This window comes from Grammomys surdaster, unplaced genomic scaffold (genome assembly GCF_004785775.1).
Source record: "Grammomys surdaster isolate TR1022 unplaced genomic scaffold, NIH_TR_1.0 61, whole genome shotgun sequence".
Classification (NCBI taxonomy): domain Eukaryota; kingdom Metazoa; phylum Chordata; class Mammalia; order Rodentia; family Muridae; genus Grammomys; species Grammomys surdaster.
In genome coordinates this window covers 20596207-20618839 of record NW_021604563.1, presented here as the reverse complement: position 1 = coordinate 20618839, position 22633 = coordinate 20596207, and the positions used below count along the sequence as shown (strand labels likewise).

The following is a 22633-nucleotide window of genomic DNA, read 5'->3' as shown; positions in this document are numbered from 1 at the left end:
GGTGATAGTTCTGAAGCAGGCATCCTAATGGCAGTGCTGGTCGCAGTGTCCTAAACAGCTGGACCCTGATAAAGTAAACAAAAGAGACCTATCAGAATTTTACCTAACTTCTCAACAGAGACTCTAAAAGATAGGAGGACCTGGACAGATATCTTACAGGATATAAGAAACCACAGATTCCAACCTAGACTACTATACCCATCAAAACGGTCATCAATCATCATAGGTGGAGAAAGCAAAAATAATTCAAGAAATATCCAAATTTAAACAATATCTACCCATAAATCCAGCCCTATAGAAAATACTAGAAGAAAAATGCCAATCCAAGGAAGTCAACTACACAGAAGAAAACACAAGAAATAATTAATTTCACAGGAGCAAAAATAAAATAATGAAATCAGACAAAAGTACACACATATATACACATATGCACATACATGTGTGAATACATATACACACAACTAACACCAACAACTTCAAAATAACAGGAATTAACACTCATTGGTTATTAATAGCTCTCAAAATCAGTAGACTCTAATCACCAATAAAAAGACACAGGCTAACAGAATGAATGCTAACAGGATCCATCATTCTATAAAATACACAAAACAAACTTCAGCAATAAAGATATTACCTCAGAGTAAAGGGCTGGAAAAAAGTTTTCCACAGAAACTGTTCCAAGAAGGATACTAGAGTAGCCATTCTAACATCTAATTAGATGGATTTCAACCAAAGTTATTGAAAAGAGATGGTGAAGGGAACGTCATAATTATGAAAGAAAAAATACAAGATGACATCTTATATTTTTGAATGTATTTGCCCCAAATGCAGGAGTACTCACATTTGTAAAAAAAAAAAAAATTACTAAAGCTTAAACCACACATCAAAACCCATCCATACCTTAATAATGGGAGACTTCAATAACTGACTCTCACCAATGGACACAGCATTGAGACAGAAACTAGAGAAATAAAGTAATAGATATTATGAACTAAATGGACCTAACAGATGCCTACAGAACATTTCACTGAAACACAAAAGAATATACCTTCTCCTCAGAATCTCATGGAACCTTTTCCAAAATTGAACATATAGTCCATCACCAAGTAGGCCTCAATACATAACAAAGACTGAAATAACTCCTCATATCTTATCAGCCTACCATGGATCAAAGCTGGACTTTCGACTTCAACAACAAGAGAAACAACAGAAAGCCTACAAAGTCATAGAAACTGAACAACTCTCTACTCCGCAATAGGGGTCAGAAAGAAATAAGGAAAGAAATTACAGACTTTCTAGTATTCAATGAGAATGAAGAGACAACATATCTGTCTTACTTGGGGTTTCACTGCTGTGAACAGACACCATGACCAAGGCAAGTCTTATAAAAGAAAACATATATTTGGGGCTGGCTTACAGATTCAGAGGTTCAGTCCATTATCATCAAGGTGGGAATATAGTAATATCCAGTCAGGCATGATGTAGGCAGAGCTGAGAGTGCTACATCTTCATCTGAAGGCTGTTAGCAGAATGTTCGCTTCCAGGTAGCTAGAGTGACGGTCTTAAAGCCCATGCCCACAGTGACACACTTCCAGCAAGGCCACAATTCCAAATATTGCTACTCCCTAGGCCAAGCACATTCAAACCATGGCAATACTCAATCTTATGGGACACAGTGAAAGCAGTCCTAAGAGAAAATTTATAGTACTACTGGTATTCATAGAGAAATTGAAGAGATCATCTACTAGCAACTTAACATCACACTTGAAAGCTCTAGAACAAAAAGACATGAACACATCCAAGAGGAGTAGATGCCAAGAAATAAACAAACTCAGGGCTGAAATCAATCTATTAGAAACAAAGAGAATAACACAACGAATCAACAAAACCAAAGCTGATACTTTGAGAAAATCAGCAAGATAGACAAACCCATAGCCAAACTAACTAAAAAGCAGAGAGAGAGTACCCAAATTAACAAAATTAGAAATAAAAATGGAGACAGAACAACAGACACTAAGGAAATTTAAAGAATTACTAGCTTTTACTTCAAAAGCCTGTACTCCATAAAATTGAAAAATCTAAAGGAAATGGATGATTTTCTAGATAGATACCACTTATAGGTTTCTATAAGCTAAATAAGAACCGAGTGCAATATTTAAATAATCCTCCTAGTACCCTAAGGAAATAGAATCATTCATTAAAAATCTCCCACCCCACCCCCCAAAAAGCTGATGGCCAGAAGGTTTTAGCTCAGAATTCTACCATACGTTCAAAAAGATCTAATACCAATATTCCTCAAAGTATTCTGTAAAAAAGAAACAGAAGTAACATAGAATGAGCCCAAACTCATTCTATGAGGCCACAGTTAACCAGATACCTAAACAACATAAAGACTCAACAAAGAAAAATATTTTCAGGCCAATTTCCCTTATGAAGGTTGTACAAAAACACTCAAGAAAATATTCACAAACTGAATCCAAGGGCATATCAAAGACATCATCCACCATGGTCCAGTAAGCTTCTTCCCAGTGATGCAGAAATGTTTCAATATAAGACAATCCATCAACTTAATCTACCATACAAACAAACTGAAAGAAAAAAAACACATAATCATCTCATTAGATGTTGAAAAATCCTTTGACAAAGTCCAACACCTCTTCATGTTAAATGTCTTGGAGAGAACAGGGAAACTAGGCCCATACCTAAACATAATCAAAGCAATATACAGCAAACCAGTAGCAAACATCAAACTAAATAGAGAGAAACTTGAAGCAATTCCACTAAAATGGACAAGAAAAAATTGCCAACCCTCTCCCCATGTATTAAACGAAGTACCTGAAGTTCTAGTTAGAGCAATAAGACAACAAAAGGAGGTCAAGGGCATATAAATTGGAAAAGAAGAAGCCCAAGTACAGCTATTGCAGATAATATGATAATATATGAGTAACCCTCAAAATTCTACTAAAACCCACCTACAGCTGATAAACAACTTCAGCAAAGTAGCTGGATACAAAATTAACTCAAAGAAATCAGTAGCCCTTTTTCACACAAATGATAAACGAGATGAGAAAGAAATTAAGAAACAGCACCCCTTCACAAGAGCCACAAATAATATAAAATATCTTGGTGTAACTCTAAACAAGCAAGTGAAAGACTTGTATGACATGAACTTCATGTCTCTGAAGAAAGAAATCAAGGAAGATATCAAAAGATGGAAAGATCTCCCATGCTCGTGGATTGGTAGTATTAACGTAGTAAAAATGGCCATCTTACCAAAAGATTCAATGCACCTTACTACAGATTCAATGCAATTCCCATAAAAATTACAACACAATTTTTTACAGACCTTGAAAGAGCAATTCTTAACTTCATATGGAAAAGCAAAATGTCATGATAGCAAAACCAAATCCTGTACAATAAAAGAACTTCTGGAAGTATCACCATCCCTGATTTCAAGATACACTACAGGGTAATGATAATCAAAACTGCTTGGTATTGGCATTAAAACAAACAGGTTGATCAATGCAATAGAAGTGAAGGCCCAGAAATAAAGCCACATACTTATGAACACTTGCTATTTGACAAAGAAGCCAAAATTATACAATGGTAAAAAGAAAGCATTTTCAACAAATGGTGCTGGTCTAACTGGATTTCTGCATGTCGAAGAGTGCATATAGAGCCATATCTATCACCCTGCACAATACACAAGTCAAAGTGGATCAAAGATCTCAACATAAAACCAGACATTCTGCCCTGTATACCAAGCTGCCCTAAGCAGCCTGCTATCCCATCTGGACCTCCATTTGCACCCCCCCCCTACCTCTCTGCCCTACTTCGTCAGAACTGGCAGCCTGAGCCTTATAGGTTGAAGTCCCTTTCTCCTCCCATCTCTCACTCTGCTCACTGAGTCCTCTGGGGCATGCCAAACTAGGCTAAGCTGTCTGCTATGCCCTCTGGACCATCATTTCCCCAGACACACTTTTCCACCCTCCTTCATCAAACCTGAGGATCCTGAAGCATACAGGTTAGCTTTTTTACTCCACCCATTTTCCTGCTCACTGAGTGCCCTGGAACAAGCCAAGCTGCCCTGAGCAATCTGTTATACCTGCTCTTCATAATTCTACCCCCCCCCACACACACACCCTTCTGACTACCTTCATAAGACCTGTGGATCCTGAAACATACATGTTAGCATCCTTTACATCACTCATTTTCCCTGTTTGCTGAGTCCTCTGTGGCAAGTCAAGCTGCACTGAGAAGTCTACTAGGCCAGGTGGATCTCTATTCTCCCACCATCTTTCTGCCCACCTACACTAACACTGCATGCCGATCCTGAACCAAAATGACCTGTGGATCCTGTACAATACAGGCCTACAGATACAGAACCATACAGCCCACGAATACCCAATCAGCGGCCTGCCACACAAGGACCATTAAGGTTAACTCCTGTCCCAATACCTACTACAACAGAAACCTCTAGGGACCAAATCCATTCAGATAGCTAAAAGCCCTAAAAAGAACACAATCAATGAAAGACAGGGCAAAATGACCCTTTATGAGCACTGCTACCCTATAACAGAAAGCCTTGGACATCCTAACATAACTGAAGAAAAGAAAACAATGTTAAATCCAATCTCAAAAAGATGATAGAGAAATTTAAGAGCAAATGAAGAAATTCCTTAAAGAATTAGAGAAAAATACAACCAAATGTGTAGAGTTCCTTAAAGAGGAAACAAATAAATCACTTTAAGATATACAGGAAAATTAAACAGGTGAAGGAAATAAATAGAACTGTGCAAGATGTTAAAGTAGAAATAGAAGCAATAAAGAAAACACAAATGGAGGGAATCCTCGAGATGGAAAACCTAGAAAAGAGAACAGGAACAAATGATGCGAGTATCACCAACAGAATACAGGAGATGGAAGAGAGAATCTCAGTCTTAGAAGATACAATAGAAGAAATTGATACATCAGTCAAAGAAAATGTTAAATCTAAAAATTTCCTGACACAAAACATCCAGGAAATCTGGGATAACATAAAAAGACATACTATATGAGTGAATAGAAGAAGGTGAAGAGTCCCAGCACCAAGGCCCAGAAAGTATTTTCAACAAAATCATAGAAGAAAATTTTCCCAACCTAAAGAAAGAGATGCCTATAAACACAGAAGAATCTTATAGAACACCAATTAGACTGGACCAGAAAAAAAATCCACCTGGCACATAATAATCTAAACACAAAATCTACAGAAAAAATAAAGAATATGTAAATCAGCAAGGGAAAAAGGCCAGGTAACATACAAAAGACCTATCAGAATTATACCTGACCTCTCAACAGAAACTCTAAAATCTAGAAGGGTCTCGACATATATTCTTGCAATCTCTAAACAGCCACAGATTCCAACCTTAGCAAAACTCTCAATCACTGTAGATGGAGAAAACAAAATATTTCCAGAAAAATCCAAATTTAAACATTGTCTATCTACAAATACAGCCCTACAGAAAATACTAGAAGAAAAACACTAACCCAAGGAAAATAACAATATCCAAGAAAGCACAGGAAATAAGTAACTCCATGCCAGCTAAAAGAAGGGGAGCCTCTCTCTCTCTCTCTCTCTCCCTCTCTCTCTCTCTCTCTCTCTCTCTCTCCCTCCCTCCCTCCCTCCCTCCCTCCCTCCCTCCCTCCCTTCCTCCTTCTCCCCTTTCTCTCTCCTTCCAACATCAAAATAACACAAATAACAATCACTGGTCATCAATATCTCTCAGAATCAATGGACTCAATTACCCAATAAAAAAAAACAAGCTAACATAATGGATGTGAAAACAGGGTCTATCATTCTGCAGCATACAAGAAACACACCTCAACCATAAAGGTAGACATTACCACAGAGTTAAGGGCTGGAAAAGAAAGGTTTCTAAGCAAATGACCCAAGAAGAAAGCTGGAACAGTCATCCTAATATCTAATAAAATATACTTTCAACTAAAATTAACTTTAAAGGACAGGGAAGGACACTCCATACTCATCAAAGAAAAAATCTACCAAGATGATATCTCAATTCTGAACATCTATGCCACAATGACAAGGGCACCTATATTTGTAAAAGAAACATTGCTAAAGATTAATTCACATATCAAACCACACACAGTAGTAGTGGGAGACTTCAATATCCTAATTTGACCAATCAACAGGTCACCAAGATAAAAATTAAACAGATAAATAAAGTAACAGACAATATAAATCAATTGGACCTAACAGACATCTATAATCATGAATTTTTCAGACAAATGGATGGAACTAGGAAATAGCACCCTGAGTGAGGTAACCTAGACCCAGAAAGACACATACAGTATGTACTGACTTACAAGTGGACATTAGCCATAAAGTACAGGATACTCATGCTATAATTCTTAGATCCAAAGAAATTGGGTAATAAGGAGGCCCCAGGGAAAATATGTGAATCTCACTCAGAAGGAGAAAGAAAATAGTCATCAGAGGTGGATGGGGATAGAGAACTGGGTGGGAGAGGGGATAAGGAGGGTTTTGGGGATAGTGATCAGGTGTGGGTGGAGGTTGGTGGGAGAGGGCAAGGCATGAGAATAGAAATCATGTAGGAGGTATCTCTGGGACTACCAGGAGACCTGGGATCGGGGAGGCTATGGGTAATTTATGGGGGTGACCCTAGCTAAGATTCCTACCAGCAGGGATATAGAGACTGACATGGCTACCTCCTGTAGCGAGGCAGGACTTCCAGTGGAAGGAGGGGACATAGACTTAGCCACAAAACCTTCAAGCCAAAATTTGTCCTACCTACAAGTTGTACAGGGATAAATATGGAACAGAGACTAAGGCCAAACAATGACTGTCTCAACTTGAGACTCATCCCGTGGGAAAGAGCCAACCCCTGACACTATTAATGGCACTTTGCTATGTTTGCCGACAGGAACATAGCATAACTATCTCTTGAGATTCTTCATCCAGTAGTAGATGAAAACACCACAGACTAACCTCAAGTGGAAGTCAGGGAATCTTATGTAAGAGTGAGGGGTAGAAGTATGTGAGACAGAGGTGTCAAGGACACCAAAGGAAGATCTACAGAGACAAATAACGTGGGCCCAATGAGGGCTCACATAGACTGAACCACTAACCAAACAGCATGCTGGGGCTGGACCTAAGTCCCCTACACAATTATAGGATATGTGCAACTTAGTCTTCATGTGGGTCCCATAACAGAGTGTGAGTTATTTCTAACTCTGTTGCTTGCCATTGGATCCCCTTCCTCTACTTGGACTGTCTGATTGGGTCTAAGTGGGAGATGATGTGTTTAGTCCTGCTGGTACTAGATCTCCCAGGGTAGTATGGTATCCAAGGGAAGATTCTCCATTTCTGAGGAGAAGGGGAGTGGGCAATAGAGATAGGAATTTGTAAGGGCAGGACTAGGATGAGAGTAGGGAGGGGGCTGTGATTGGGATGTAAAGTGAATAAAAATTAAATTATGGAAAAAAGAAAAGTTTTTTTAAATAAAAACTATTTACATATAAAACTAAAATGAATGGATATTTCTTGGTGGAAAGAAAAAGGTTTATATAAGTTGTAAGGAAGGTTAAAATGATTGGATGTTTCCAGATAACAATGAAAGGTAAAAAGTTTATGCAACTTGTAATAAAGATGGCTACATATTTCCAGAATTGAAGGAAAAACAGAATGTTTTCACAAGTTGTGAGGATGTTAGTGATTTAAGGTTTGTGAAATATGAGACTTAAACATGATACATATTTTTAGCATTCTGTCTAAACTCCACCCATAGATACCTGGCAACAGCCATGTATACTCCTCCCCACAGTTACCTGGCAACAGCTAGGTAGTCCTGGCCCACTATAAAAAGGGCTTCTTGCCCCCTCCTCTCTCTCTTGAGCTCTTGCTCTCTTTTTCCTCTCTTGCCTTCTTGCTCCCGCTCTGTCTCCTTGTCCCTTCCCCACACCCTTCCCACACTCTCCATGTGCTCATGGCCGGCCTCTACTTCTCTCGTCTCTCTCTCTCTCTCTGTCTCTACTACCCTCGTAACTCCTCTCCCAATGTCCTGAATAAACTCTATTCTATACTATACCATCATGTGGCTGGTCCCTCAAGGGGAAGGAATTCCGTGGCATGGGCTCACTGAGACCTCCCCTTCCACCATACCTCACTACACCCCCATAAAATATAACACCTCTCTATCTTTTTATAAATATATCACATATGATATCAAAAATTCAAAGTTCACAATTTATTATATTCATGTTAAACTTACTCTACTTTAATAAAGTTTTCACAAAGTATTAATCTAACCTTGCCTTGATAACAGCTATAAATACTGGCTACTAAATCTTTATCAGAAAATTTAAAATTTTCAAAGACACTGGCTCAAAAACTATAAATTACATTTTGGTTGTTTTAAAACTGTTCATGTTTATGTAGATAACTTTTCAGGCTTTATATTTTTTAGGGCTCAAACTACATGATTCTGCTCAAAGTGCTTACAGTACATATTAACTTGTCTACGAGGAGGGTTTCAATACAGAGTAAAACAGACAATGATCATGTTGATATATCTAAAACTTTCATCTCTTTTTGTCAACTTAAAAAATGTCATGACTCTCATGACATTCCTTATAGCCCCCAAGGAGAAGTCATAATCAAACAAGCTCATTTGTTACCAAAAACTCAAATACACAAACAAAAAAGAGTAATAATGAATTAAACTGTTCAAGAGCAACTTGCCAAGAAAACTTATCCTTTAAACTTAAAAACTGTTTCTCTCAATTTTACCCTGATAAATATAGAAAAACATCACATGAACCAAGAAAGTTTGATCCAAACTCATGGGTTCTTTTGTACGTAAGGACAAATCCAGTTCTCTTTATAACTTGGAGCCTAGGCTCTACATACGTGCTCTCTGTTACAGGCCTTTTCTGGATTCCATCACAGTTGATAAAGTCATATGGTGAATTGGTACAATAAGACAACAGTCTAGCTGTCTCTGCATCCAAAGAGTGGATGGAGAAGACTAGTTTCCCAAGAAAGAGCTGTCTATGTTATCATGATGTTACAAAATCAGAAATGGGGCAGTGTTAGGATCTACATGGTCTGCATTTCTTTCCCAGGCACAACCACTGATCCCATGTGGCCCTATAACTTACTAGAGAAAACTACAGACACAAGATATAGCCTAAGAGGAATGCCCTCTTGGGAAAAAGAAGACAATGGCACCAGGGAAGAAAGATAAGTGGATTCAGATAAGTAGGTGATCAGGCTCTGCTTCCTGTGTTATCTTTAACTAGCTTAACAATATATAAACAGCAGTGGGAAAAATAAAAGCTCTTTACTCTTGATGTGAACCCAGAGTCTTCTGTCTCTGACATAATCCTCCTTTCCATGTCCCTGTAATCCCCACAGCTGTGCTGGTCAGAGCATTTCTCCGTGTTCTATGACTCAAATATGTGGTTTCTTTAGCAATACAATCTTATAGATAAGTCCTGAAGAGTAACTGAGAACACTGAGAATAGTCTGTAATGCTGGAGTCTTTGGAATCTCACTGGTCCACAACTCTAAAAGAAATAACCTACTCCTGGGACTAGATTTTTCATTTGTCATGCTGCGGTATCTAGTGGGGGCACTGTTGCCCTTTTCTACAATAACTCCATTATTTAGATCTCTCTCTCTCTCTCTCTCTCTCTCTCTCTCTCTCTCTCTCTCTCTCTCTCTCTCTCTCTCCCCATGTGTGTGCGTGTGTGCGTGTGTGCATGCGTGCATGCGTGTGTGTATACATATATTTTAGGAAGCTTCTATAGTACTAGGTTTCTATATTAGTAATATTTATCCCATCCAGTTTTCCTCTTATACCCTGCTCTCCCTTTACCCCCAACTATAATTTAGCCCTTCCTGTTCTATAGCTCCTCTTTTATCTTTATACCTGTTCATTATAGCACTCTTCCCTTAGTAACTTTCTGATATCCATGCATATTCAAGTAAAACTCACATGTCTAAAGATTCAATGCTAACAACCACAAATGATAGAAAATTATTGCATTACATATTTTCACAACTATCTATCCACTTCATTAGGCCTGATTTTTTCTTGGTGTTTAGGTTCTGTAGTTCTTTATATAATCTAGATATTTATCTTCTGTTGGATAGACAGTTGGTAAAGATTTTTTTCTCTAGTTCTGTGGGATTTTTATTCACTCCCATGATTATATATTTTGTTGTGAAGAAGCTTTGGGGTTTTTAATAATTTATATGCAATGTAAATTAATTTTGAGAGAAGAATTTACACAATTTAATAACTTTTGGGAAGCTATCTTTCTTGAACACCATAATTCTATAGAAAATTCACTTGAAAATACTAGCCTACCCAGTATAGAATATAATGAAGCATATATTACAAAATATCATAACTTTGTGCCACTGCACTTTTCTCAATTGGTCAGACTCTAATCACTTAAAAGTGATTTCCGTTTTCTGCCTCTTTTTTTTCAACATATTCTCCCAAGTGCAATTCGATCTGAAGTACTGAGAATGTGGGTTCTGAACTATTGCTGAGCTCAAAATATTGTTATTCCTTCTAGGTAATTCAGCACTGTACTCTTCTCCTCCTAAAAAATCATGATAATATTAGGCTCATTTCGCGAGATACTGTATGTAAAAACAGTTACCTCAGCGCTTCAAACATGGAGAGTTTCAGTGAATGATAGTGGTTATAATTATCATCTATGTACAATTAGAATTTATTATTAAAAACCCTAAAGATGATGTACAACAAAAGAAGAGGGGACAGAAATATTATAAGAGCCAGAGGGCAAGGCATAGTATTGCAAAATAGTGTCTTCTGGGCATAACCAGGTTCTTTCACTCAAGAGTTCATGATAGCTATGGTTGCTTGCCTAAGACCTGTACTATTAACCCACTCAACATCCCATCACAGATACAGGAGGAACTCACAATGAGGAACCACTTGATTGCTGCTCGGTGAGGAGTCAGTTTTCTTTTTTGTGTGTTTGACCACTGGAAAGTTCCCCATGCTGAACTCAGTAGATTATGAGAGAGAGAGAGAGAGAGAGAGAGAGAGAGAGAGAGAGAGAGAGAGTCTGGGATAAAATGGAAGGGTGTTGGGTCAGAGTAATATATCAAAGTACATTGTATACATGTATGAGAATTTCAAAGGATAAATAAAATATCTTTTTCAAGCTACAATAGTCATAAATCACCTTATAACGAGCACCCTACCAAAAAGGATTTCAACATTCTTATACCTCAGAAACTATGCAAGTTAAATCTGCTTCAGATCCCATCTCATTCTATTCAGAGGACCATAAGAAGTTAAAAAGAAAAGACAAAGAGGATGAAAAAGATTGAAAAAAGACTGATAAATAGCTATGGCATGAAAGCAGAGAGAGGCCTAGTTGGACAGGAAGGGGACCAACCTGAGGCAGACTGTCAGGGCAGGTAAATGTAGGGAGAGGGTCAACAGAAACAAGTTATGTCTGAAAATTTCATAATGAAATGCATTATATCATATATTAATTTTAAAAAGCAATTTTAATAGATGAATGGTATGGGCAACATTTGGAACATAAATAAATGAAACAATTTAAATTTTTCTTAAAAAACGACCTTATCTATAACCTAAGCTTGCTGATCTAAATTGAGCTTCTTCGACAGAACCTCATAAATTGGCATAGTCATGTACCATTTTCATAAGTTACTGACTTCAATAAATAAGATACATATTAAGAACTTGTTTAAAAGAATGACTCAGTATTTATAATGAGCTCATTTCCTTGAGTCCATTATCAAAGAGCTGAACATTTGATTTTTCATTATGCTTGTATTACCTTACAGAGTCAGTTTCAGGAAACCATGCCAACTCTTGCAAGCTTCAGTGGAGGTGGAATGTCTTCAGTGTCTGTGACAGATTTTTGTTTAGAATTAAGAAATGAACAAAAACAGAAGCTAGAAAGCTTTTTTTCACTGTTTCAGTGCCAAGGTTGACACTGACATTTTGGCCCACCTACTTACAGCAGGACTGCTGTTTGAAATAGAATGGAACAACACTGAAACAAAATGTAATATATTTTCCATGGGAACTGAATTTTTAATACATAAATTATTTATAAGTCAGTAAATATAAATTCCCCAGTAGAGAAAAACATCCCCTTCACTTAGTGTGTATCACCATCAGTAATCAAAGCATTTTTTACCTTTAACAATAAGGTACATTTTTCCGGTCAGATTGGCAGACATTTTTTAACTGATTTTATTTTTAACTAATCTTTTTAGTATATATGTGCTGCTGAAGCGAGCATTATTTTTAAATAATCTCATTCTCTGTTAGTTACACTAAAATAAATGTATTTTATTCCAGTGCTACCATATTTGAATTGTACAGTTTTAAAAACAAATAATTTTATAAAATAGAGGAGTTTTAAATTTCAGAGTATTTACCTCACATGTATTCCACTACCCTAGATTTTCCCCTCCTTTAGATCTTGCTTTCTTCTCATGATTCCTTTTATATATTTATGACATGCACATATTATACAAAACGCATGTGCACATGCGCACACACATACACAATTTAAATGCAGAGTCCTCATAAGAGAAAACATGTATGATTTGTCTTCCTATGCCTGAATTATTTAATAACATCCTTTCTATTCCTACTCATTTTCGTGCAAATACACTCATTTTTTATTATGCATACAAAAATAGTTGTACATATACACCATAGTTTCTTCTTTTAAAAAATTAAATAATTGGTCAGAGTGAAAGCAGGTGTGAGTGGAAGCAACAGAAGGAGTCAATGACTGCCAAAGTGTTTGAGTCCATCCGCAAGTTCAGCCTGGCGTTAGGAGTTGCAAGAGGCATGGTGAACTCTGATTTATATAATGTGGATGCTGGACACAGAGCTGTCATCTTTGACCAATTCTGTGGCATACAGGACATTATGGTAGGGAAAGGGACTCACTTTCTCATCCCTTGGGTACAGAAACCAATTATCTTTGACTACCGCTCTCAACCATGGAATGCACAGGTCATCAATGCACAGGCAGCAAAGACTTGCAGAACGTCAACATCACACTGTGCATCCTGTTCTGGCCAGTGGCCAGCCAGCTTCCTCATATCTACATCAGCATAGGCAAGGACTATGATGAGTGGGTGCTGCCATCTATCACCACAGAGATCCTCAAGTCGGTGGTGGCTAGCTTTGATGCTGGAGAATTGATTACCCAGCGAGAGCTGGTCTCCAGACAGGTAATCGATGACCTCACAGAGCAAGCAGCAACATTTGGGCTCATCTTTAATGATGTGTCCTTGACACATCTGACATTCTGGGAGCAGTTGACAGAGTTAGTAGAAGCCAAACAGGTGGCTCAGCAGGAAGCGGAGACAGCCAGATTTGTGGTGGAAACGACTGAGCAGTAGTAGGCAGCAGCCATCATTTCTGCTGAGGGTGACTCCAAGGCAGCTGAGCTGATCGCCAACTTGCTGGCCACAGCAGGTGATGGCCTCATTGAGCTACAGAAGCTGAAAGCTGCTGAGGACATGCTGTACCAGCTCTCCCACTCTCGGAACATCATCTACCTGCAGGCGGGGCAGTCCGTACTCCTCCAGCTTCCCCAGTGAGGCCAGCCGGGTCCAGCCTCCGTCACTCTGAATGATGCCTTCCTTCTGCCCCACCCCAGAAATCACTGTGAAATTTAATGATTGGCTTAAAGTGAAGGAAATAAAGGTAAAATCACTTCAGATTTCTAATTATCAAATGAAGCTTTTATTCTTACACGTTTTACCCTCTTTCATATCCAAAACTGCCAAGTGCCTACGCAGACTGGCCTTCGCAGTTTGTAAACGAAAGGCAGAGCAGTGTATGTGGTGGATGGGAGCCTGCTGGCAGTCTGAGTAGGCCTAAGGCCTCCATTCTGCCGTATACGGAAGATTTAAAGAAAGTGGCACACACACTTCAAAAAGCAATCCCTCAGTTTTCCCAACCATATGGACCCGGACAGGTGCAGCTGGGGAGGGCCAGAGGAAGTGGTCTATCTTAACTATAAGGCCTATTCCCTCTTAACTGTGACCAGCGGAAGGAGGTGTGTGCAACCAGGGCATGGAGTAAAGAATCTGCCCATCAAGGTGGCAGGGCCTAATGTTGCTGCCCCCACCAGAGTCCTAAAACTTGGATGGACTTGATAGGACAAGAGACCTGGACTGAGATGTGAGTCCTATGGTAGACTTCCTCTCCACCTCCCACATTGGTCCTCTCAAATACCCAATTGGATTCCACCTTAAAGGACTGCATCCTGCTAGGGCCAAGCACACCTGCCAAGAACACGTGTACCTGCCTTTATATTCTGTCTCTCTCAGAGATTGCCCTTCCTTCCCAAGGGCTGTGGGCCAGTGCTTCGAAGGAAGCAATCAGGTTAAAGAAAACACAGTGTAAGCTGCTGTCAATAAACGATGCCCAGATCTTCAAAAAAATTAAATAATTTTTATTATACTTTGACACAGGCAACTATTTCTCATCAAACAAATTTAATGACTTTTGCAAATGTCTATTTATATACACAGACAAAATATGGTTTCAGTTGACAGACAAATATATTCTAACCATGAATGTTAGTTGATACTCATTTATTTTAACAAGATTACAGCAAAAAAAAAACAATAAACATGGTTGAACTTCACTCATTTGTCTAATGACCACCTAGATTGATTCCACTTCCTTGCTATTGCAAACAGAAGAGCAATGGTCATGAGTGTGCAAGTACCTCTGGTACAGGGTACAGAATTCTTTGACTATATGCCAAAAAGTGCTATAGCCTGGTGATAGGACAGGTTTATTTCTAGTTTCTTGAAAATCCTTCAGACTGATTTCCAAAGTGACAACACAAGTTTACACTCCCAACATCTGTAAATAATGGCTCCCCTTACCCCACATTCATGGCAGCATTTGTTGTCATGTGTATTCTTGATGTTGACCAACCTAACTGGAGTGAGATAGGATCTTAAAATAGCTTTAATTTTGTTGAATGTCCTTTAACTGATGTGTGAATAGGAAGGTGGTGCATGTATATAATGACATTTTATTTGGCTGTAATAAAAATAAAATTAATGAAATGTACAGGAAAATATATGTAACTGGAAAATGTTAGTAATTAAGGTCATTAAGAAACAGAAAATCAAGCCGGCCAGTGGTTGCTCACACCTTTAATCCCAGCATTTGGGAGGCAGAGAAAGGCAGATCTCTGAGTTCGAAGCCAGCCTGGTCTACAGAGTGAGTTCCAGAACAGCCAAGGCTACACATATAAACCCTGTCTCTAAAAAACAAAAAGAAAAAAACAAAAAAAGAAACAGAAAATCAAATAAATGTCACACATTCTCTCTCTCATATGTGTCACATAGCTCAACATTTTTACCTAGGTTATAATGTATGTAAATATTCAGAAGCAAGAAATAAAATGTAGTAGGGGAAATGCAAGGCCTTTGGGTGTGGGTAAAATAGTTCACATAGGCTATATAGACAAATGGAGGGAGCACTGAATTTGGCAAGGTTTAGTGAGAAGGAAGAGAGAATGGAGGACAAAAGGAAGTGTGTGAGAAGTCTTAATCAAAACTAAAGAAATATATAGTAAATGTATCAGTGTGCTGACTTTATAAGCTTATCAAAAATCATAATTTAAACAAGAGCTTGAACCAAGTTATTATGCATGGTAGTTAATGTCAATCCAAGAAGTCATCAGTTATTAAATGCAAATCTCACCAATAAAGGTGAGATACCTTCCTAGAAGTTGTTGGCCAGGAATATACCAAAGGTCTCGAAAGCTACCAAATTATAGTCACTGCCTTTGGTTGCTCACCAGAACTGAATGGTGAAGATGCTATTACCGAAGGTATCACTTGCATTGATTACAGAATACAGAGAAAGCATACTGTAACTGAGCTGAAAGCTTCTTCCTTACAGACTAGCTTTTATAATGCTGGAAGTTGCTATGTAAGAAGTTAAGGGGGAAAAATCAGCAATAGTCTTTCCCAGCTTTTGAATTTGAATACTAAAATACTACTAACTTGCTAGGTGTGCTGGCTTATCATATGTGAACTTATCAAACAAACTAGAGTTATCTTAAAGGAGAAAACTTTAGTTGAGAAAATGCTTAAGAATCTAGCTGTACTTATTTATAATAGCCAGAAGTTGGAAAGAATCCAGACGCCCTTCAACAGAAGAATGGATGCAGAAAATGAGGTACATTTATACAATGGAGTACTACTCAGCTATTAAAAACAATGAGTTCGTGAAATTCTTAGGCAAATGGATGGAGCTGGAAAATATCATCTTGAGTGAGGTGACCCAATCTCAAAAGAACATACATGGTATGCACTCACTGATAAGTGGATATTAGCCCAAAAGCTCACAATTTCTAAGAAACAATATATAGGCCACATAAAACTCACATAGAAGAAGGAAACCAAAGTGTGGATGCTTTGGTCCTTTCTAGAAGGAGTATCAAAAGTTTCAACCAGACCTCCCAAAGTCTAAACCGCCAGCCACAGAGCACAAAGGGAGGGACTCGTGTCTCCACCTGTGTAGGGAATTGAGGGTGACCTTGTTAGACTTCAGTGAAAGTTTGGATCCCCTACTGTGTGGGAATTCGAGAGCTGGGAGATGGGACTGGGAGGATGTCTGGAGCACACCCTCACAAAAATTCGGAGGAGGGAGTATGGGATAAGGGGTTTTGGGGGAGAATGGGAGAGGAGATAGCATTGAAAGGTTAATACTTATAATATCCAAAAAAAAAACACACACACAGATAAAGGGTCTAAAAAAAATTTTTAAAAAAGAGAGGGATAGAGTTTACTTATCTTAAATTATTTCCAAAAGTTTTTAGGAGTTGTTAATTGGCTAAGATCCTATTTTAAGCTCTCCACAAAAGAATTTAAGTCTCTGTTCTATGTTCTCAAGAGAGATGTAAATCCTAATTTTCCTCAACAATTAATTGACAAAAGAGAGGTAATCTCACAAAAAGTAGAAGAAGCTATTACTAATTAATATATTATATAGTCTGATTAGATGTTGGCGGTGATATAGCAGTCCTTTGACAAAAGATTATTATATAGATTTATATATCCTTAAAGAGCGACTGTTGGTGCTTCTGCCCTGATTTTACAAGAACTCTGAAAAATTGGCTTTAAAAACAAAAGAGGGGAAATGGTACCCCCTCAGAAGGAGTCCCCCTGAAATACTCTCCATCATGCCTTGTTCACTTTTATCTCTCTAAAGCTGAAAGCTCATTGCAAATCTGCTGCTGACTGCCTCTGGCACCACCAAGACCAACACAACTTTGCCACAGATATGAGGAAGGACCCTCTTACCCTTAAAGGGAATGGCCCAGACCCAGTTCCCTTATGGGGCTGAGGATTGATATGCCTGTCCGATACCACAGAAGGCACAGCTAACCGGCAACCAAAAAGATTAATGAAAAATAATAGATACCCCCACAAAGCCAGGCCCAACCATAAATATGATGAATAACAATTTACATCCAGGGAAGAGAAATCTCCCTGAGAATCCCCTTCTTTTTCCATTCCAGGTAAAAATGAATCACCCGTGATGTCTGCTGTGAGAAGTTCTAATCCAGATGCTGGCCTCTGAACTTATACTACTCAGACCTTTGAAGGACCACTGACAAGAACATCAAACAGCTAGAGATTGACATCACTAATCTGAAGAAATCCCTCATTTCGCCGTCTGAAGAGACCTCCTAAAATCTCAAAGATCCTTATTGGACTTGATTTACTCTATTACAATAGAAAAGGCTGTGTACAGCTCTTGACTGTGTACAGCCCTTAAAGAAGAAGGTTGCCTTTACATACACAAGTCAAGGAGGGTTAAAGAGAGCATGAAATAGGTCAGTGAAGGCCCTAAGAAAAATCAGAGAGAGAAAGAGACAGATGAATGTTGGTGCAAGAATTGGTTTTCAGCCTCTCCAAGGTTGTCAACCCTATTTCTTCCCATCTTGAGACCATTATTTGGGTTCTTTTTGCTTTTTTCTGCTGGTCCCTGGCCCTCAAATAGGCTGACTAACTCTGTGATACAACAGACAAATAATTTGGTAGCAAAACCTACTCAGATACATTATCATAATTTAGCTATGGAGGACCACGAGACTCAAGATGAGATTGTTACTTTATACAGAGTGTTCCCAAAACCCATCTCCACCCAACATAAAAGGGGGGACTTCTGCCCCTAGACCAAGCAGAGAGGGGCCACCCAGAACCCCCTCTGACAGGCGGTCTAAATTCTTACTTAGGCTGCGAGGCTAAGCACTGCAAGGGAATATAAATAAAAGATAAAAATATCTCTCTGGGTTCCCTGAGGGACAAGCCTGACTGCATAGGGGTTGATGTCAAAAGCATCCCCTCTCCAGAAAAAAAGACATTGGGACAGGTATGGCCCTCATGCCTCACTGGACAACGACAGGGGGACTGGAGCCATTACAAGGTCCCCTTCAAATACTGGAGGTCAGGCCTCTATCCCCGCCTTCGCAAGATTAGAATTGCCACAGCCCTTCTATACTTAGAGAAGGGTGGAGATGTCAGGGGCAGCCCTGCTTACACACTGTAGGCCTAAAATCACCCATAGGCCTAAAATCAGCAATAGGCCTGTCATACATGTATACTAACACCAAGTCTTGGGTCTCAGTGGAAAAATATTGAAACAGATGGCTATAAGCTAATGTAAACAGGCAGCTTTTGTGGAAATTTACAAGCCTGAGTAGTCATAGACCTTGTAAATAGGTAGCCTTGGCAGACAATCCCAACTTAGATAAGGACAAGCGAGGCATAGGCAGTCTTCCTGACTTGTCCCCTGAACCTTCACCCAGCCGATACCCAGTTCTGAACATATCTGTATTCCCCCGAACACCCACACTCTAGTCCCTTCCCCACATCCTGCCTTTCTGTGTTTATAACCCCTGTGTGATGAATTACAGTTTGAGAAAAATAAATTAAAAAAAAAAAAGAAATCTTCCCGCAAAAAAAAAAAAAAAATCTAGCTGTAAGGTATTTTCTTAATTAGTTTTTGATTAGGAGTGCCCAGTCCATTTTGGGTAGTTCTATCCCCAGCAGGTAGTCCTGGATTCTATAAAAGAACAGGCTGAGCAAACCATGGGGAAAAAAGCTAGCAAGCAGCACCCATCCATGGCTTCTGCATCAGCTCCTGACTCCTGGTTCCTGCTCTGGATTCCTTCAATGTGGAAGTGTAAACCGAATAAACCCTTTCTTGCCCAACTTTCTTTCTGGTCATGGTGTTTCATCATAGCAATAGAAACTCTAACTAAGATACTAAGCCAAGAGTGCCTAATTGTACCATAAAGACATAATTATTACAGGGATAACCAACTGATTTCTGATTGGATCTAAGGCCTGCTTCACAGGAGAGAATTCATGTCTGGTATTGTGGACCTTGCCAAAGGTCCTTAGTTGCATAGGTCACAGACACGAGGGGTGAATCTACTACTGCTGAATGGACATATATCAATTTGCCTCCTAAATATTTATGTTTATAATCATAGACTAGATATTCTCTTAGCTTTGATCAAAGAAGCTTCTTTTTGCAGTGAATCATGGTTAATGAAAAAGCTCAAGACTGACAATGTGACTGTTAAGTGCTCAGCCTCACATGAGACACCCATATAGTTCTCTCTTTCTAAGGATCCAAGAACACTACAGAAAGAGAGGTGAAAAGAACTTAAGAGGGGGGCAGTGAAGAAGAGGGCTGAGAAGCACAGCCTTATAACAATGCCATGGCATCCAAGAACTTTACCAGGTGAGGTGGTAAGAGCTATGCTTATCCCTGGTTATAAGGATACATATTTAGAATACAGAGAAATTATATATGTTAATTTAGGATATTGAGAGTAGTTGTTTCTCCTCTAGGGTCAATGAATAGGTCTTACAACCAATTAGATAGCTGTTGCTTAACCCAAGATAAAGGTAGCACTATTGCAACATTGAGGCTATCTTGCCAGATCAGTCATTATAAAAAGCTAGGTAGTATCTTGTAGACATGACAGGGAAGCTGCACCCATTCAATCTAGTACTTTATATATTCATTATAATTTCTACATTGTAAAATAAATGTGATTTGTGTATTGTGTGACTTTGTATTTAATAATATGAAGGCACAGAGCAGATAAGCAACCCATTTATAGTTCATATGGCTAATATAAGTAAGTGGGCAAGTCTTGATCTGAGATACTCTGGCTTTCAAGCCTCCTCCAGCCATCCTACCCATGTACACAGACAGATATTTAAGATACTTTCCAGGTTCATCTGACCCATCTTCACCCAGAATTAGTGTGCAGTGGGTAATAATTGCTGAAATTCAAATAGTGGAAAAACCTCTTGAGTTTAAGTCTTATATTCTTGACATTGTCATTGTACTGCCTTCCACATTTTGGAAAGCCCTTATTCTCAATGGGTTTCTCTAGCTGAAAACCACCCTGTAGTGTCCACAGTTTTCCTGTGAGGAGATCAGTGTGACAATACACTGAATACTTTGCTGTGAACAGAGTAAACTAATTCAGAGTAGCTACAAAAGCTCTTAAGAGGATTCTATTTCTAGAACAGGCTGTCAAGTGTGTTTCTGGGTCTCACTAGATTCCATTATCGAATGTAAAATGATTTGTTACAGGGTAGGAGCACGAAAGCTGTTCTTTCATTCTTCATGTAAAAGTACTACATTTGGGTGCTAGTAATTAGTCATTAATATATTTATGGAGTAGAAGCTGATGTGGCAGGAAAATATAATCACCTCACTTATGCCATAGTTTTGATAAATTCTGTATTTGGTTGGAAAAATAATTAAAAATTAAAATGCAGATCTTCCAAAACATATTGAATCATATTACAATTTATCATGGTAAAATTTCTATATAAAGGAGAACATTCCCTATACAGTTATTATCCTAAATTTAAAATGATTAAAATTTTATTGATGAAATTAATCTTCAATTAAAAATGAGAAAATATTAAAATGTACTTAAAGTAGCTGATCGATTTGGCTATGGTTTAAAAGTATTCAAATAAAGTCACAGAAATTTTAAAGCATCCTTATCATTTATGTAGAATGATGTACAATACTGTATTTCATAAGAAATAGTGTCAAAATCACAGCAGCTGTAATTACCTGAACCAGCATAGAAAATAACACCAAGAATTGAAAAAAATGGATTAGATTAAATTACCAAATTTCTGCATGGCAAAGTAAGCTATTAGCAGAGAGAAAGTATGATGTATATATTGGGAAAAAAAATTTTGTCAACTATACATCAGATATAAAGCTTCCCTTCAGGATATATAAATAATGCAGAAATTCAAGGTAAAAAATACAAATGGTTTAATCACTATATGAGTTGATGAACTGAGTAGAAATTTTTTCAAATGAGCAAATAAAAAGTTCCAATAAAGAATTTTTATAAATCATCTCCTTACCTCTAAGTGAAATGCTAGCTAAAACCGTTCTGAGATTATATCTCCAGCAATCAGAATAGATACCATCAAGTTGACAAATGACAATAGTGACAGATATATGTATTTTCATAGTAAGCCTTATACATTGCAGGTAGGAATGTAAACTGATATAGAGAGTATAGAAAAAGTTATGAAAAAATTGTAACTAAAAATATAGCTATCATATGGGCCAGCTATACCTTTCTTTGATACATACCTGACAGAATCTAATCCAACATATCAGAGATATTTTCATACCCATTTTTACTACTGCACTATTTGAAATAGGTAGGAAGCAAAATTATTGTATCAAACTACATAGATGAATGGATAAATGTTGTACATATATGTAATGGAAATTTATTCAGCCAGAAATAAAAGTGAAAGCCTGACATTTGCTGGATACTGAATAGAAGAAGAGATCATTATGTTTCCATCAAGATATGATGCAAATGTTTCATGAACCTTACAGATATCTTGCCAAGCTGGTCATTGTTTACACTTATTAGAGAAAGGCTGCTATACCACTACTAGATTTTAAGCTATTAAACCAAGTGCTATAGAGACTGCTCAATGGTTAGAGCACTGGCTGCTCTTCCAGAGGTCCTGTGTTCAATTCTCAGGACCCACATGGTGGTTCATAACCATCTGAAACCATAGTCCCTTCTGGTGTGCAGATATACATATAGACAAAACACACAAAATCAATTTTAAACTCAAATTATGATTTCTAGAAGACACGTATCACATTAAATGGGGAGGTGAGAGTAGCATAATACAAAGGGAGAAGGAGCAAGGGAGGAGGAATAGAGAACACTAAGAATGCTTTAAAAAACTGATTTTTAAGCTTACTTTAAAATAAAATAATCATATAGTGTGTGTGTGTGTGTGTGTGTGTGTGTGTGTGTGTGTGTTTAGATTGAGCTCTGCCACAAGAAGAGATAAAGTTCCCCTCAAGATCCATAATCTGTCTAACAAAGATTCTGGTGCCAAGCATAGGAAACCTCTGCTTGAATTCTTGGCTAGGGCAGATCAAGAGACTCCCTAAACAATATAAGCTACTGCCATTGCCCTTGGTCGCCTCCAAGAATT

At 38.2% G+C, this 22633-nt stretch overlaps 1 pseudogene; it reads left to right on the top strand.

Annotated features, from left to right (window-relative positions):
• The first annotated feature begins 12839 nt into the window (after positions 1-12839).
• Positions 12840-13663, top strand: LOC114624137 (annotated as a pseudogene).
• The last annotated feature ends 8970 nt before the right edge of the window (positions 13664-22633 follow it).